At 47.0% G+C, this 14,404-nt stretch overlaps 1 protein-coding gene across 1 annotated transcript in view; it reads right to left on the bottom strand.

Annotated features, from left to right (window-relative positions):
• NCALD (neurocalcin delta) overlaps nt 1-14,049 on the bottom strand; it is a 50,512-nt gene extending 36,463 nt beyond the window's left edge. The window contains exon 1 of the mRNA XM_008938778.1: nt 13,967-14,049. The gene's annotated coding sequence lies outside the window, so the exon portion shown is untranslated. The remainder of the gene's footprint in view (nt 1-13,966) is intronic.
• Between the last annotated feature and the right edge of the window lie 355 nt (nt 14,050-14,404).

Raw genomic sequence — 14,404 nt, 5'->3', positions numbered from 1 at the left:
ATTCCTGCTCTCCTCCCGGTCCTGCATCCCCAGCCTTACATGGTGCACCGCTCTGCTGCGGGACCTCCTCCTTTCCTCGCTAGCCTCAGCACACCCACTCCTCCACAGCCACAAAAACGACCCTCAGATATTCACCGCTGGAAAGCACCTCACGTAACCTCACGATATGCACCCTTTAATGTGTCTTTTCTGTCTTTCAAATATTATAAACTACAGTTTTAAGGAGAGCTGCTCTTGCAGTGAGTAAACAGATCCTTCAAATGCTGCTGGGTACAGGAGATGTTTGATTCTGATGTTTATCTGTCAGGTGCTTATATGTAGGAAGTCAAGAATTTAACCTGTATGAAAGCTGTTAACTGTCCACTTCAATGGAGAAGAACACAGGTGGAAGGGAACTGTTGCTCTAGGACATCACCTTGGAGTTTTCTCTTTTCCTCATCTGAAGATTGTCTGCCCAGGATTTGAAATAGCAATGAAGTACAAAGCAGCAGTAAATGACACCAAAGCATTTCACTCTGTAAAACAAAAACTAGCCATGCACAAGTCTGCAAGTGAAGAGGAACAGAACCTGCTATCTGATGACCTTCCAGAGTGCAACACCGAGTACAGTGAAACCGAATTGAGATGAGACGGGAAGATCAACAGCCCATCATCTGAACTCTCTGCTCACGTTTTAGCTATCTCATGAGTTTCCTCAGGGCAGGAAAAAAAGCCAGATACCACAATATCGAACAAATTAATCTGATGCCAGTTTCTCTCAGGAGTTGTGTAATATAGTTAACCACTATTTCCATTAGAAACACCAAACGTAATTATTGTTTTGTAACTGCATTAGATGGAGAAGGTGCATGTTGCTGATTGTTGCTTAGAGGGAACGTAGCATGGATCTTCCATTTGTCCAGTTATAATTAAAGTGTTCTTCTTTGTATATTAGATTCAGTGGCTTCTAATGAAATGCAATAAAGATTCCTGGAGTAAATCACATTTTTCTTAATATGTTTAAACCATTTTATGGAGTCTTTTATTGATTGCAGGAGGAGCAGTTTCAGGAATAATGTGCTTAAACAGACATGACAAACCATCCAAATGTCCAGAACTTCTCAAGGCTACTGCCTGAAGTAATAAGCCTGTTGCCTGCTGGTGCTGCTTCCATTTGTGCCAGAGGTCTGAAGGGCAGCCGCTGTAAACCTCTGTGGTGGGCTGGGTGGGGGATTTCAGCTGCAACTAGGAGAAAAGTCTGTCACTGTATTGTCTCTGCAGACACATTTAGCACGCTGTGAAATCTTGGTCAAAATTACCCATCAGCAGAATTAGACAATAAACTAAGGGGTAAAGAATAGGGGATTATGTCCATTTGAGCAGTGGCAATTTGGACAACTCTGATTCTTCAGCAGAAAGACCTATGCAAAATGCAAAATATGAGACAGAATAAGGAATGCAAACACCGCTAGAATACACAGACAATTGAACAGGCTTTTATTACCAGATGACTTCACTATGCTTTAAAACAGGATCACATATTCATCAAAAAATGAAGTCAAGCTATTGTACATTACAGCCATGTGCTTAGTGGAACTAGAAATTAAGGAAGTTTTTGCTTTTATCTGGTAATGCACTGAAGAAACACTAGTGATCAATTTTGCAAAAGAAACATTTCATGTTGTTGAGCTTTCCTTTAGAAAGACATATTTCTGTATCACTATTGAGAGCCTTGTGTAGCTCCAACCGCATAGCAGGCTGCACAGGCCAGGTCTTTAATTACACCTATCCTTCCATGAGTTCACTGGGAGACAATTGCTCAAGGCTAATAAGGATTACAACATATTCACTGACTATGAAAAAATTACTTATTGCTAGTCTTCCCAAATCCCCTCTATTATTTGGAGCAATATTAGCACAGCAACCTCTGTTTGCAATTGAAAGAGGAAAACTACACTTCCAGGCAGCCATGCCTGTGTCTTGCTTTACTAAAATCTGGGGTCCCGCCTTACTAAACACCACTGTTCAAAAAGTCCCAGCCAATATGCTTGTGGTCTTTAGGACTTTGATGTAAAGCTGCAAATAATATCAGAGTGCCGTGCCATGGCTTCCATGAAAGGACCTGTCAAGACATCATAGTTGTGGTCACATTCATCTGACTGGGACAGCCACTGACAAGAAGTGATTTGCCTGGGGTTACCAGTGAGTCCGTGGGGGAGTTTAAATCAGGACCCCAGCCTAGAGTCCCGGCGTGGCAGATTTTGCCTTCTACCAAGTGACACAGCCTACCTCTGCTCGGCATCTGATAAATGAGCTGCATTTCCAGCATACAGCAAGGTGGAAGGTGAGTCCCACCCCACCGGTGTCCAGGGACAGGAGGCTGCTGCACCAGAACAGAGACAGAGGTAGCTGAATCTGACTGGGAAATCCAGGGAAAGTGGAAATCATTCCACTGTCTTACAGAAGAAACAACAAAAGCAACCAAATCCACTTGAAAAGGTACAGGCAAGGAGATAGGTAAATGCTCCCCTAGCTCTCTCTCACCCCACTGACATTGTGCTCCAAGGTCAAAAACGTAAAGGTTGAATTCAACAAAAACAGAAGCACTGGGAGAAAAATGCATTCAGAAATCTCCTTGGCTTTTTACCTCCTTCAGCTCTGAAGTTTCATGAAGAGAGCACCTGGACATCATTTTCCTCTTGAAGAGTGCAATCTGAAATCCCTGGCAGTGTGGTAGGGCAGACTCAGCGCTGCACAAGAGGCTGGGGCAGCTGCGGAGCTCCAGTGGCATGATGCAGCCCACAGTGCTTGCCTCAGGCACACAGGGGTGTGGGTTAGAAAACACACAGGAGGCACAACACAGCATTAGAGGAGTGGATCACGCTGGTCTCTCATTGAGAAGGTTAATAGAGATGATAACAATTTACTCACTCCAGGGAAATTGAGGAGCAGAAGGGGTGTAGTATTGGATATTCACCTCTGTGATTTTCACATCTTTAAAATAAATGTATTGCAAACCAGAAAAGGAATAAAACTCAACTGGGCAGGATGAAGTCTGTGTACCAAGGAACAACATAAAATCAGCATCAAACCCACACGGGGAAGGAAACCTCTGTACAGAGTCAGGTCAGCAGTGTACATGGTAATGTCCCTCTATACAGATGACTAAGTAAAGAACCTGATTCTCTATGGACCAAAGGTTTTCCTTTATCCTTCCTTCTACCCATGTTCCTCACTTCCTTTGCTTTGGTCCTGTTAAAAACCCACTGCTTTGTTTGACAGACTGGAGCTGCCAGCCTTTTTGTCATGCTCCAGTGGGCTGCTTTCCTGCTGCTGGCTGCAGCAAGAGCTTCCAGCTCATGAGCTCTTCCCAGACCTGGGCTTCAGGAAAAGCACTTTTCTACGGTTAAGGCTCTTTTCCCAAGGATTTCCACCTAGTTATGTGTCATGACATTTACCACATCACCTCTGACTATGAAACAAATGCATTTGGGTGAGTTCCCCAATACAGGGGCCAGCTGGCACAGAAGTTCCCTCATCTATGCCATTGACCTAGTACTCTCCTGAAGAGTGACCACGTGTCATGTGCCCCATGGGATGGGCCCAGTGGCACAGGCTGAGTCCTACACTGGGCCTGGGCACCAGCTGGAAGGGTATGAATTAGCTGGGAGCAAAACTGGGATAGTGACTTCTTGAGACAGAGAAGAGTTTCAATTACTGAGCTTCAGTGCTGGGGACGCTCACTATTTCATGCAGGACAGACACAGACAGTGTCTCAGAAAACCACAGAGCTTGTCACCTATTTGAATGTTAATGCTAAAACAGGAAATGTCAAGGCTTGAGAGAAGCAAGCTCTTACCTACTGTAAAGGCGCATTCAGAGGGGAATATGAACTAGACCCAAGGTCCAAATTGTTTGAGACATGCAGTGCAAGTGGCCTTGGACTCTGTGATGGGCTTGCTGGTATTCTGAAGGGGTTTCAGGGCACTTGCAGACCAAGGAGCTGTAGTAGCATGCCAAGGAGGGCAAATATACTTCTGGAGAGAACAGGGGGGAAATGCCAGTGGGAAGGTCCAGGAGAGGTGGGGATGATGAGGAGGGCAGCGGCAGCCCTGGCTGGGGACAAGGCACTGGGGGACAATGTCTGCCAGGTGTTGGTGTTCTCTGGTGATACAAGTGGGCACTGGCCAGCGCATCTCCAACAGTTCTGCACCCAGGCTTCTGCCTGATTTTGGCAGCCCTCTGCTGACAGCAACACAGAGCTCAGCCCTGCTCCCTCGCTGCATATATGTGAGTTCCACACTCCACTGCAACAAACACTGCTCTTCACATGTGTATCAGCGGCACCCCTGAAGGACACCCCCAGTGGGGGACAGCCATTGTACCCCCGAATACCAGCCTTGGTAGGCTTGACCCTTGCACCCCAAATACCAGCCCCAGTGGGCTCAGCCTCTGCCTGCAAAACCATTGCTGGGGTATTTCCAGACCATGTGCTGGCTGACTGAGCTTCCCAGTACCCCGTATTTAGCAGCAGCATCTGTCCAAGTGGCTTTGTGATTTGGGTCTGGCCACCTCACACAGAGCCTTTCACTATGACTCTGGGCATTTCCACGGAGTGGCAGATGCTGTTGGCTCCAGTGGGACAGAGCTGAGGGGTCCTGAGTGCCAAAGCCCCTGCAACATGGTGGGTTGCAGCACCCTGCCACCAGGGCCATGGGAAGGCTGCTTGGTCTCCAGAGAGGGCAGCGAGGAAGAAAAGCTCCTCTCCTCCCAGTCAGCACTTGGGCTACCAGCCAGCCAAAGTGAAGGTGAACTGCTGGGACTTGGTGACAGCAAGCTGCTGCCATGAGCATTTAATTTTTAATTCTTCTCAGGGCTTCTTTTTCCCTGTTCTCCCCACCACATCCCCAGGGGAAAGCTGCCAGCACCCTTTTCTAGAGATCATGGTGTCTGGCTGTGTGCCTGACCGTGACTGATGAGAGAGGGGTGTCCACAGCCAGCCCCTGTCGGGTGCTGCCAGGGAGCTCCTCTGGAGCAGCTGCTTTCCTCAGTCAGCATTCAAGGACAGGGCACCTGAGGAACCCCAAGGGCTGGGGCTGCATCCCAGATCAGTGGGATCTGCTGGCATCACCGGCCCTAAGTACAGGCCCCCAGGTGCTTATTTTCCCAGAGGCTTCACTTCCTTCTCCTTTGAAGAAGCATCCACCAGCAAGCGACACTTCGGGTCAAGCTGGGCGACAAAGGCACGGTCAGACGGAGCACGTCACCTACCAGGGCACCTTCCTGCTGCACTGGCCACGAGCACACCCCCTGTGTAGCTGGAAACCATTTGAATGTGTTCAGGCTTCCCTTTGGGAAGAATAATAAACATTTCTCTGCAAGGGCAGCTGCAAGTTGTGCAAGCACAAAGCTTGGCCCCGAAAAGCACCACTGAGGGCAGTCAGGAAGCAACTGCCAGGCTTGCTGTTGAGGAGGCAAAAGGGCTTGAAATAGTGGGAGTTACCACCTGCCTGGCAGCCTGCCACTAACATCCAAGGGCAGCTTGGAGCACCCTCAGTGCAGATAGGGAGAGCATGCAGCTGTCTGACTCAGGCTGGAGATCCCCTCCTCTCCCCACTCGAGCCGTTCCTCTGCCTAAAAATGTTATTTTCGGAAAGAAATGAATAATGGGAACAGCACTGGAAAAGCACAGGGAATTCAGCAAACAAAAGAAAAGCTGCTATTTCTGCAAATGCCTCAAAGTGCTAACCGTGTCTTGTTTTAACCCCTTTCTCTCCCTGCTGCCTCGCCACTGCCTTCCCGGAGTGCCACCCACAATGGATGGATCCAAATGCAGCAGAGGTGTGGTTTACTACAGACTCTTTGTATGGGAGCAACACCACAGTGAACCAAAATCTGACACATGGTGAACTCACGGCAAAATACACTTCAATATTGAATCAAACATTTCGAACTAAGTGAGGTGGAGGTTTCTGCAGGGGTCTCAGTGTCTAATAAAAAGAGCAGAAGTCAAGCAAGCAGTCACCCTACTAACACTTCTTTCACCTTTTGTAGGTGACAAAGAATTGTATTTTTCTAATTGGGGCACTACAAGCATTGTGTGGACATGGTGAGTGGGGGGGGTCTAACCCTGCACAGAAGCTGACTGCCAGTGGTTCACAGAGACAAAGCTATCACTACTGCAAGAAAAGAAACTGAATCTGCCAGGTAAACATTACGAACCTATCTTAACAAACTCACCAAGACCTCCAAGGAGCTCACATGGAACACATTAAATTATGTTTGATCAGCTCTCATTTATCCTTGCCACTATTGTGACCAGGTCTGCAAGGTCTCCTTGGTCGGCACTGGCATGGCTCTCCTGTCAGCAGCATCCTGCACTGAGGGAAGGCACAGGTGACATCTGGGCCACCACTGCAGGTGCCTCTGCAGGTCGTCGTGACAAAAACAATCAGTTGTCTTCTCTCATGGGCTAAAGCCTAGTGGAAGCGAGGCAAAACAGGAAAGAAACGTGGGGGAGCTGCTGCGCCGCTGGTGGAGGAGGGAGAAGGACTATGGTCTGTTCTCTGTTCCGAACGCGACGCTGCTGTGCCCGAGTGCTGCTGTGCCTCTCGGCCAGGATTCCCGTGGATACCAGGGAGCCAGCGTCAGGGAGGGAGCTGCTCTCTCACAGGCAACCTCATTTCTGAATTGCCAGGAAAGAGTTCATTTTGTTTCAGAAGCCTCCAAGCACTGCTCCCTGTATTTTCCCTTCCAGTAGTAAGAGAACACAGAAATCTGAGGTTTGTTCAGAAAGAGGAGAGTCCCCCTTTCCACTGCCCCTGACCTTCCCAAGTCCCAGCACTTCTGCCTTTCACTGATCTCTGCTTCTCAGCTTTTACCTTAGTGGGGAGAAGGGGCACTTCCTTGAAAGGACTCACTCAGCTCCTTCAACAGGCTCTGACAGCAGAGGTAAAGCAAAACGTAGACAGTCTTTCTGCAGAAGTGCCCGCTAGCCACTGGCTCTTCAGCAACTCAGTGACCAGACAGTCTCACATAGGCCTCAGATCTGTAAGGGGTTTATGATCATGTGCCATCAAATATTACACGCCTTGCAAATCACATTGGGGATTTTGATTAAGGAAATCCTCCAATGCAGCAAGGAAGAACTGCAGATTCTGATACTGTTCTCTACCTTTAGCAGTAAAGTAATTGAAAGTGAAGGGTGAAGTGAAATAATTGAAAGTGAAATCTGCGTGCTGTGTCAAATCAGCAATAATGATCAAGCAAGGAGACTGTGGTGAGTCTGAAAGACATACCTGTGGCCAGCTGGGACTTTGCACTCTTCTTGTTCACATCAGCCTGTGAAATGAGTCTACAAAAATGCGGGCTACCCTTCAGATGAGACTGTTTTAGTAGGGTCAGAACGATTTTATGTGAAAAACCTCACACAAGATAAACAGCTATGAATAGGACGCTTGACAGACAGGTCCAGAGGACAACAGACAGTGTTTCTGCTGAGATATAATTGCTCTAATTGGACCTGGGCTTGCTAAAATGGTAAAGTTAAAAAGGACTCTGCAATCATGCTGCCATTCTGCACAAAAGAATAGTGTTGTGATAGGAAGCATATAGCAGTTGTGGAAATAATCAAGGGCTTTGTGCTCACTTCCCCCTGGCATCTTGAATTTGCCATTAGGAACATGAACACAACATGAGCAGAATATTTCCTTTCGAGTAAAGGTTCTCGGGGTTGAATTGCTTCATGGCTGAAGTCTGAGTATTATTCAGCTGAAGTTCGACACTTCAAATGAGCTGGATCCATTGTGTTTTCACAGTCCTGGAGGAAACACAGAAAGGCTGAGGCACAATCAGGGTATCTGCCTACTCTAGGAGCAAGGGAATTTGGTGAGGAAATAAGTTAACTTTGACCTTCAGCTTTAACTTGTCTTCTCTGGAGTGAAAGCCTCTAAACTACCTGATCTGCTTGTCTAATAAAACCTCCATACAGGTAACCTTGAGTTTCCCCAACACCTGATCTCTTCTATAATGTAAAAACAAGCATGAAGCTCTTAAAAGCAAAATCTTTGTCCTCCAGGAGTACATACTGTGTAAGGGTTGGCCATGCAGTGTTTCTCCAGCCCTATTTTGAACCCAGCATTCAGCAGGGAGCAGCCCTTCTAGCCATCGTGACATCAGAGGGCAGCAAAATGGCAGAGCGTCACTACTAACATAGGAAGCATTCTGATTTCTTGACTCCCTCACACAGCTCTGTTCCACATGCGTGTTGGCTGATCTGTGCTGCAGATGCCCAGGGACACTGGGCAACGCCACCAGCCAAACCCAGCAGTGCAGGAGCAATGACAGCACAACAGCCAAGAAGAGTCATGCTGGCCCCTGGCCTCATCCCGTTAGCACCTGGTCACGTAGTCCTGCCCAGGGCTCTCCTTTCCCAGTTGCCTCATCCCACCTGGTCCATCATGCCCTTGTAGCAGATCAGCCTGGCTCCGGCACAGTCCTGAAGCCTTGTTCTCTTGACGGTGAAATTCTGCATGCTCCTAAGAGGCTTTGTGGCAAACGTGGAAGGTATAAACCTCTCTCGAAGCCTTTCAGCCCCAGTGTGCATCTGCTTCCATGCAGATACAAAGAGCTGAAACACTGTCTCTTGCCCCTCCAGAGCTGCTAAGTAAATGTGTGAAAATACAGATGTGATGCTCAGGGACTGCACGTGTCCCACTTGCAAACCAGCACTTGCACAGGGCTCCCTAAGCAAAGTCACTTAGCCTTAAAGAGCCAATCTGGCTTATTGCATCCTCCCTAAAAAAATGCCTTCTCGGGTCATCTGCAGCAACTCCCTACAGCTCCTGCCCTTTCCTCACATTGCAAATGCAAGACCCAGGCTGCAGGACGTGCATCACACAAAATGTGAGCAACAGGACAGATGTCCTCTCCTGTGTCCAGGCAAAGTGCCAGGGCTGGCTGTAGGGGGGTGCAGGAAGGTGTCCCTGGGCAGGCACAGGAAAATGGTCTTGTTCCTCAGAGGGGTCTGGGGGTGTCAGTGTCCCTGAGTCACTAGGAGCCATGGCAACAGTCAGTACATGTATCCATGCAATCCTGGGTTCACTGGTCCACACTTCTGCTTTTCCTGCCCTGCCCTGACATGTGCTCTGGAGGTGCACTGGAACTGTCTCTCAGCAGAACTGAGAGAGATGTATGGGGACTTCAAAGCACCAAACATGCCCCGCACTCATTTTCTGCCTCCTCCCAGTGCCGGCTTTGTTTTGTGCATTGGGAGCTCTGCTCCACATATGGGCTGTCCAATGTCCCAGCAAGACGGTCGGAAAAACTGGCCATGGATGATGCTTTCCAAAAGGGTGTTCCAGACAAAATCAGACAGGATTTATCAACACAAGTCCAGCTAAAAAGAGAGGATGTGCTCATTTCACACTAATGTGACTATGATAAGCCAAAGATGGTAGTAAGAATAATTAAAAAAAATAGGGATTGATACCAGTGCGATTTATGCAGCTAAAACTTTGTCCAACACTGTGAACATATACACCCAAAAGTCCTGAATTACAGATGAGAAACAGAGCTAAACTGAGACCTAGCCTCCCATGAGAGGAAGCTTTGCTTGGAGTTCTAGGGTGCTGGGCAAATGAAAACCAGCGTTTCAGCCCAAACTCCAAGCTTATAGGCTTTTCTATGGGTAAAGCAGATCCTTACATTACCTCCGTGTCATTTTGTGGCTGAAAGCAATTCAGCACCTATCAGCACAGCCAGGCTGAAAGTCAGCAGAACAGGATCTGAGCACTTCAGCTCTTAATGATGAGATATTTCTGTGGAAATTAATTGTACCAAAAAATGAAGTTCGGCAGAAAGTTGACAGCGTGTGGAGACCACAGAAGGGAGAGGAACTTTACAACTCAGCCTTCACATTTTCCACCTATAAGACGTCAACATTTGCTAAAGTAGTAGTGAATGCAGCTTCTTCACAGTGCTCCCTCTGGGAAAAATCACATTCAGCAATTCCTGAATTACAGTTTCTAATTATATTTTCATACTGGAATGCTGTCTGAAAAGCAAATTTGATGACAGAATAATTTGATCCATGTAAAATAATTACAAAATTACTGTTTCTCAAAACCTCAACTCATACTCCCTGCTATTTAAGAAGATAAATTTAACAGCAGCAAAAGTACAGCCAAAACATAGTCTATTTTTTTTAACCGTTATCTGACTATAACTGTCTGCATAGATTTTGGCTCACAATGGAAGATGATTTCTAAAATATGACTACCAAAAACATTCCAGAGTTACAATTTTTGTTGCTTTAGCTGGAAACCAACAACGAGGTCAGCTTATATTTTGCATTCAGAGAACCATAAACATGGCATCTGTGTTTAATTGGAAAAGAAACTGTTGATTAAAATGCCAAATCTCTACTGCAGCTCAGTTATAATTTAAACCAGTTGTTGCTAAAGTTGTTGCAGGACATTCAATTAGCACAAAGTAATGATTTTTAGCAGGGTGGAAACCAACTTCTGCAATATGTAATTTTAGAGACTGAAACTTCATACTGCTACATCAGTTCCCACTGCCTAATAATTCCCCCTGCCTTTGTATGGGTGATTTTATTCCCCCTTGAATTCTATCGCCTTGAGTAGTGGCTAGGACCTTTAAAAGAGAGCAGAAATCTCATTCTGTTTGAAAAAAGCAAGAAGGAGTCAGTGCTGTGTGTTGCAAGGTTTTTTTAGGTTTTATTATTCTTCTAGACTGAATGTCGACTGTCATTGCCCATCAATTCAACCAGATCAAGGTAGAGCATACTAAAGGCTTGAGTGTGTTATTATTACTAGGCTAGAGGCATCAACAGCTCGCATCTGCTTTTAATTTCCCTGGATATATCCAGTTGTGTGAGAAGTGACTTGAGGAGATCTCAGTTCTGTTTTTAGTCAAGGTCTCTCCTAAGGTGAAGTGCTCTGATTCGTCAGGAACTGCTGGTCTGCTCACCCTTCTCCATAGACAAGGAGACTGTCGAAAGAGATTCTCTCCACCTTGCGTGCATGCAAGGGGGTGACATTTGCAAATGATATGAAGGCTGATTTGAGCTATGAGGGTCAATCTGGCCTCCCCAGAAGGTGGAATGTCACCCAGCCCACATGCATCTCATTTTTTTTCTCTTTATGTCAGAGGATTTCAAAGTCCAGGTAAGTTGGCAGTGTCATGGTTGTGGTGTTGGCCAGATGAGAGTTGGGTTGCAGCCACCTTCCCCCTCTCTCAGTGGTAGGAAGGAGCCTACAGGCTGTTTGTTCTCTTCTCATGGAAGGCGAAACTACGCCAGGGAAGAGACGGTGGAATGTATAGTATTACATTGCTCGACACTCAAGGTAAAATCCAGCCGTTTGTTGAAGCGGATCAGTACAGAGCTGAGCAGCAAAAATGAGTGCATGGCATCACAGAGCAGAAGCATGCAGCTCCACGATGACTCTCACACACAATCCCCTGCCCTTCCCCTGAAGAAGGACCTGTGCCTTTTCCTTCAGTTGCAGATTCATGCACTGCTTGCAAGCTGCCTGCTGACCACGTCTCAGCCATACCCATCTCTGGGGATCAAAGGAGCCCAAGTGAGTGGGATGCCCAAGGCCCCCAAAGACGCAATGAGAGAGGACAGAGCTGATGACTCTGTCAAGCAGGACACTTCCCTGTGCAACCTCGGCAGCATGCACCAGCTTCCCCAGTAATGTTGTGCCTCACCTCAGCCCTGCCACAACATGGCTGGGACCCTTCTGGTAAAACGTCAAGCGATTTACCATCCTATTCTCTCAGAACGACTATGCCTTTGACGACTTGCTCCATATCGCTAAAGCAAGATATGTCCATTCCAGTTGGAGATAAGGAACCTATTTTTAAAATATTTATAAATAATGGCTCTCGAGTAAAGGTTGCATCAATTATTTTTCCCCTTGCAGGTGTTTTCCAGGCATCAAATGCTACAGGATATTATATTCAAGCCTAAATGAATGAGACGAAGCCGCAGCCCTCACTGAGCATCACTGCCACACTGAAGACTCAAGTCAAACCTAGCAGGCAACTGCAGCTATACACTGAGCCAGATCCTCCAGACATGAAGGTGAATGGCTTTTCTTCAATGGCAGGTGCCACTCTGCCCAAATCTGTCCCTGTGCCTCATGCCTCAGTCTCTTGCTGGACTTGCCCCTCCAGTGTAAGCTGCTGAACAAGCAGACCTCAGAGGATGGTTGGTTACATCAATCACCTCCCTTTGCCCCTCCGCCACCCCACTCTCCAGACTCCAAAGGGAGTCACATGCAGGTAGGAGGGCACGGACCACCCTCGGCCAAAACGTGGCTCCCCACAGCGGTTGGGGAGCAGCTGCACCCAGCTCAGCCCAGGGTGGCCCTGGCGAGAGCACCGAGAGCCCCACTCCCCACGGGAAGGCTGCACAAGGGGTACGAACACCTCTGCCCCAAAGCTGAAAGGCTCCTGTAAACCTTGGTTAAGCTCACCTACAAGGAGCCAGCTGAAGTTCCTCGTGCAATGATGAACTGGCATCAGGTGAAGAACTTAATAAAATTTAAAATTTTTCAGTCTGCCTCCAATTTTTTTAGGCACAAAAGGCAAATTGTAAAGAAAGATGAGATCACACCAAGCGAAATGGTTTAGAGGTTTCAGATGCATTTATCCATACTGCTCTGTTAAGAATGCCAAATGCAGGGAAATCCAGAGCATTAAGCCATAACTTTCCTTACAGGAGTGCTTTCAGTTTTAATCCCTGCTTTGGCTCCCTTTCTGAAACAATTACTTCTGCTGCATTTGATGACATTAGAATAATTTTTATAGAAATTTTTTAATCTTTTACGGCTCTGTGTTTTAAATTGTTTTGTAGCTCTGTGACCGTTTCAGAGTGGCAGCTGCTTTAGAAAATCATTACCATTATCAATAAAGCCTTTGAACTTTGGGAGGAAGGGAACAGGAGCATATAATTAGCGAAGATAAGAACAATCTAACATACTTTTCCAGGAAACAACAAACTGAGACTGTAGCACTAAACTTCAGAAGCCCTGGGATCTCCCTCCCCACAACAGCCCCTTTGGAGTAAGTGCAGTATAGAAACAGACCCAAGCTACCTCTTCTTTTAGGAAAAGACCCAAATAGCATTTAATTTTTCAATTACTGTTCATGCTGCAGTTCTTTTTTAGCTATTCTAACTGCTTTCAACCCATAACAGAAAAAAAAAAACAAACCCAAAACCATAAAAACAAGCCGTTTGTGTGAGTATGAGAAAAAAGGGTAAAAGCTTGTATTACAGCAATGTTGCTGTCTCGGCATATTTCAGATAATATTTCAGGAAGCTCTTGATCCTTTCCTCTGTAAACACTATATGGTCAAGAGTGCCGCGTGCCCCAGGAGGAAGACAGAAAGCCTGGGGAGTGTGCGGTGTGGGGGAATCTGTGTGAACAAAGATGATTTAAAGACTTGAACTTTGGGAGCTGAATCTCAAGCTGTTCCTGGCTGCATCGGCTGCTGCCTTCCCTCTCACTGAACAGGTTGGGTACGAACGCGCCTGAATCGGGCAGCATTAAAAAGCTGCAAGTTCCAACAGAGGTATAAAGCTGTAGAGATGCTCAAAACAACACAATAACGTAAACATAATTTCTTTTTACTCCCCAATGCGTTAGCCCAGGATTACTCATGTTCATTTATATTCCTAAAGTGTCAAACGAGAACAATATCATTTTATTCTCCTTTCACGGATCATTAATCTAAATTTAAGTCTGCTTTGCAGTCTGCACACAGAATTAGTAACTGGAAGCTGCTCTGCATTTATCAGATAGCGCCGGGCTTGTTCATCAAGGCAAACTTCCAGCCAAAACAAACAAGAGAAAAAAATATCAGTCACGATAAGTTGCTTTCTATTCTACTTTTTTTTTTTTTTTTTTAAAGGGGGAAAAAAAATACCTGACGAGAACATAAAGCAAATGGTTACCTCACACAGCAGAAATGCAAGTTTTTAATAGTCCATGCTCTGGCAGCCCCTGAGAAACGGCAGCGGCGGCGGCGGGGATAAATCCAGCATCCACCAGGTTCTCACAAGGGTTTGGCTGCGCGGCCGAAACCACAGGCTCTGCCTCCAGCTGACGTCAAGGCGGCTGTCACATGGCCAGGCGCAGGCCCAGGGAGCACCGGTTGTCCTGGCAACCCCAGCACTGCTCCGAAATTATTTCAATAGGTCATCTGTCACACTGCGCGCACGCCGGAGCCACCGCGGCCGCCCGGACAACCCAAACACCGAGGGCTCGCTGGAGCTGGCGGCTCGGGGGCGCTCCCTTCACCCACGCTCTCCTAGCCCTGGCCCCGTAAGAAAGCGCCTCTCTCTGGCTCTTCCTCCCGCATCCCCAGCCCCGGCAGGGCAGGACCTCCTCAG

Source organism: Merops nubicus, unplaced genomic scaffold, assembly GCF_000691845.1.
Source record: "Merops nubicus isolate BGI_N331 unplaced genomic scaffold, ASM69184v1 scaffold16724, whole genome shotgun sequence".
NCBI lineage: Eukaryota > Metazoa > Chordata > Aves > Coraciiformes > Meropidae > Merops > Merops nubicus.
Note: the sequence above shows the minus strand (reverse complement) of the source record. Positions and strands in the feature narration are given on the sequence as shown.